Source organism: Olea europaea, unplaced genomic scaffold (assembly GCF_002742605.1).
Source record: "Olea europaea var. sylvestris unplaced genomic scaffold, O_europaea_v1 scaffold1685, whole genome shotgun sequence".
Lineage (NCBI taxonomy): Eukaryota > Viridiplantae > Streptophyta > Magnoliopsida > Lamiales > Oleaceae > Olea > Olea europaea.
The window spans coordinates 149,449-154,503 of NW_019234529.1; positions in this window are offsets into that span (position 1 = coordinate 149,449).

Genomic DNA, 5,055 nt, shown 5'->3' on the forward strand with positions numbered 1-5,055 from the left:
ATTTAATTTCTAACTTATTTTAATGTAATAAATGAAAAGTTACTATTTTACCCTTTCAAAAATATTAAAAATATGGTCAAAGTCAATTTTTTTTTGTCAACCAACAGACATTTGGATGAAAACCGTCAAAAAGGGCCTCCGCCACAACGTTTCGAAAGGTTTGGGGTGATGGTTGCAACAAATTAAAGGTTTGTGGAAAGTCTGCTAATGTTTTAAAGGTTTGGGGCCTCTGCTGCAATTTTTCCTAATTTTATTCTTTTTGAGGAAAGAAGTACCTCCTGACATTTCATTTGTATCTCAATTCAAGTTCGGAGGTAGGGCGTTCTTTCCTTATAGTCCAAATTATCATCTATAGGTGTAGTAGGAGATGTGTCAAATCCTGCCCCCACATTGATTTTCAATTGAGGCAATATATTCAGAACGAGCTTTGGTGCTGCTTTAACTAACACATTATAATTAGAGTCCTTAATAAACCCATCTTAAGTTACATCAAAATTACCTAGTTAATTAGATTTATGTAACATATAGGGTACGAGAAATGGATAATGCTATACGTATATCAGGATGTCAATAACGGTGAGGGGTGGACATCACATTATATACAAATAGCATTTCCCATGAGAAATATATAGGAATGGATAGCCAGCGAACTGATAATGAATAGAAATAAAATTAAGGTGGTAATTCATTAATTGATCCACAGCCATTCTTTCTGCTAATATTAAAGTTGAAGATTAATTTCCGGCGAGAATGTTGCCTAAATTACTCATTTCTCATTTGAGTTACAAATACTGTCTTTTTTAATTTCAACCCTTTTTGTTATACGTTATATCAATGGTTGAAATTTCAAATTTCACTTTATGAGATCCATGATTTTAAATTCTAAATAAAAAAAAAAATCAACACAATGAAACAATAGATTAATTTTTTATTCTTAAAAAGTTTAGTGTGAAGGACACGAACTTTTTCCTTTAAAACAATTACCGACTTATGACCATAACACATATTAGCCTTTTGAGCTCCGTTAAAACGACTTTTTTTTTTTGTTGGAATAGTGAATTTTTGGAAAATGAATAGTTAAAAGAAAAATATTTTAGATTTACATATAACATTATTTTGTGGGAGAATATGTGGTTGAAAATGAGTTTTACAAAAATGTATTTTTTGAAGTGGAAATTACGTCCACACAGGCATTTAACATTTTCAATTCAAAAATCAAGTTTAGGATTTATTTATACAAAAATCAGGTTATAATTACATATAAAAATAATAATAATAATAATTAATTTAGATACCCACATCCTATTCTACCCACCCATTTATACCCTAAATCAATTTCGTTCTTGTTCCTTCCAATTCTCTCTCTCTCTCTCTCTCTTTGCCACTTTCAAGTGTCGTTGGGCAAGTGGTGCTACGAAGAGAAGCCGCACATTGCAGCTGCGACAGTTCCTGTGCAGTAGCATAATCGCTGCTGTAACAATGGTGCAGAGAAGAGAAAGTCGCGCACAACAGCGGCATGCTGTCGAAGCAGTGCTGAGAAGGGAAAACTATGCCACTACAATGACGCTCAGATCGCTGTTGCAGAGACGATCATTGGGTGGTGGTGTTTGGGTTTTTTTATTTTTTTGTTGTTGTTGAAGTGGTGGTGCAGGCGGTGGTAATAGATTTGGTGGTGTTGGTGTTGTGTTGGTATTGATGGTGGATCTGGCGGCGGTGGAGTAGATGTAGGTGCTGATTTTGGTGTTTGTATGGCATTGGTGGGGGTGATGGTTTTCGAAATGGTGGAGGTAGAGGTGGAGGTGGTGGCGGCGTTGTGTTGGGGTTGGGTTGGGCTGGGTTGGGTTGGATTGTTGTGACTCGTTATTTGGTTGTTGCTAATAAAATGGTTAATTTGTGATCATTAAAAAAAGTTGTGACCTATAAAATTTATTATTTGTGACCGATTTGAAAATCTGTGGCTGACAAGTAAATTGTGACCTATAAATTCTTTGATTTGTGACTTCAAAAAATTTTTATTGTGACTGTGTGACCAATAAATACGTTGTGACCAATAATTATGTAATTGTGACCTAAATGTATTTAATTAATAAAATATTTTTAATTAATAATTAATATCCGAGTATTGAAATTTGAAACTTAAAACCTGAAAAATGAATTACCTCATACTTAATACCTGATTTTTGAATTTTTCCCTTTTTTTGAAAGATATTGAAGTCCGTACGTGGCTTATTAACTTGCTTAATTTTCACTATAGTTTGCTTAATTTTCACTATAGTCACGATCTAATGCAATGCATCATCAGAGGGAAATTAAGCCTCATGGAAGTGTGTATTAGGATTCATAGCAGAAGATATATTTTTTCTTGGGTGGCTTTAATAGAAAAAAATTTAGTTTTTTCTAAGTGTGATTCCATTTCCGGCAGTCAATGGCAAATGGTAGGCCCTGTAATGCTCAGGAAAAATGATAAGAGTTCACAGAAACAAGGAAATGAGACGTCCATCAAATAAAGGAATGCACATTGGATAAAGGAAAAGTCTAGATGTACATAATTATTGCACATAATATTGTCCATAATGTGATGTGACAATCATCTAGTTGTTGATATGAAAGTATGAGATTTGAATTAAAGATTGGATCCTGTACCACATGTAATTATGGACACCATTAGGTAGACAATTATGTACATGTAGCATTTCCTTTAGATAAATATGTGTATAATCAACTTCATAGTTTCAGGTCATTGGACATAACTTTCATATGCAAATATAAATCTTAAAATTGTTCTAAGATATATACGATGTATAGATTATATGCTCCTACTAAGTCCTATCTTCGAAAATCTTATGTGAAAAGGGATAAAATTTGGTAAATCTTTACACTTTTTCCTTGCATAATGAAGATCATTTTATCTAGCTATATAATCCTTCTATGCAGGATGCCTTATTAATATTTAATTTATTGTTTAAAAGGGTGTTTAGTGGAGATTAAAATTAGATTTTTTAGTAGATTGTGATAAAAGTTTTTGAAATGTGTGGTTAAAAAGTTGTATGACCCATAAAAAATGTGATTAATATTGATTGTTTGACTTTGACTTAAATTAAAATCAGATTTTAATCCGTACCAAACGGACTGTAAATTATATGTTCAGTTGGGTTAATTGGAATTCCCTCATTATATACAGAAAATTCATGGTTGGTGTTGAAATTATAGTGTGTATAATAAATTTGCCTAACTATTACAATGTATGAGATCCTTTTATATGATTATAAATAACTCTATAAAAAATAATTATTTGATAATCACACAAATTATAAATAAAAATAATTCCACACGATTCGGAAAGTAACATGGTGAATAATCATTCTAGATTTTCAACATCTCTCTTCAAACTCAATATGATGTTGTAGAAATCAAATTGAGTTTGAAAATTAAATTGATCCAAACATATCACCGTTTTCAAGGCTAGCTCAAACAATCAAATGCGGAGCTACAAGTTTAGTTTAATGGGGACATAACTTAAATATGCAAGTTTGGAAACACGACAATAACTGAGATTGTTAAATAGTTTGAACAGTTATCATACTTCGAAAACACTTCAGAATAAGCTCTTTATTAATATCATCAAGGATCCATTTGTATGTTTACTCTTCACATTTGATCTCGAATGCTAACAATATTTCTATATTAATTACTCGATTTGTTTACTTTGTTATTATTTATGTAGGACATTGACACTCTCTATTAGAATACCATTCTATAGTTGTTGCATATGGTCACTGGTTCATATATTAAAATTTGTTTTTTAAGGTAATTATTTGAATTAAACCAAATCACTGGTTCATGCAATTCTCAGTGTGTCAATTTGAAAATATATACCGTAATATAGGCAGAAGATTGAGGCAAAAACTTATGTTAGAAAAGCATGTTAATTACGTCATTTATTCTTATTTTATTAATGGCTTGCAATTCAAAATGACATTAATTGAATTTTATGTCATTCCTAGAGAGTTACTAATTATATTAAAATCTTGCCTTTTTACATTTAAAATTATGGTCGTTAAAAGCAAATTTCTTGTACTAATATCTATAGTGTAATTGGAAATCTGTTTATAACTTTAGTTCTTCACTTCCATTCATATGAAAACTTTGTATCCTTGTATCTAATATAGCCTTTTTTTTTTTTTTTCTATATACTCATTTTTAATTTTGTAGTGCAGAAATCACATATAGGATCTACCCTCATTTTAAATGATTTCTAATTATACAAGCAACTATTTGGTTGAACCAAGGCAGAAGACTTCCTGTCGCCATTAATGCATGACGACTGAGCCGGTTCATTGCAACTTCTGTTGACAAATTTCCATATATGTTTTGATATGTTCTATCACTAACCTGAAACCTGAAAATGGAAAAAAAAAATTAAGATCCTTCTTCAGAATTAATTTAGCAAATTTCGTGATATGCAGGCACGGAAATCAGCTTGTTGACAAGTTTGGAGCTGACCGGACTAAAGTTCACTGAAGCGGTTACTTTCAGCAGTTATATGTCAAGCAATTAACATGTGCAAAGCAGTTTCTACAGGCGAGTTGTTTATCTGTCTGGTTGGTGCAATTTCCAGGTAGTTTATAAATCCACACCCTTGATCACCACCATCTTAGTTTAGAGACTCCAAATACTATTCTCTGTATAGTCTTTTTTTGGGGAGAGGGGTAATAAAAGGATAAAAGTAAAAGAAAAAACAAAAAATTCATATATGGAGTGGACTATAATTAGCTCTAGATGCAAATATACAAATCACTATCGTGGGAGTGGGTGGTGGTGGTCAATTTAGACTGAAACGTGTGAGTATTTATTGTTGAGGCTTTATCAAAAGAGATTGTCACTTTTTTGTTTTTACATTTTTTTTTTCAAATTTTCTTACTTTTTTTCAATTTTTTGTCACTTTTTTTGAAAATTTGTCATTTTATTGAAATTTTTTACCAAAAGTCTTAACAGATGAAATAGATACTAATTATTCAATAAGAAAACCACCATCATACTATTTTTATCACTTTT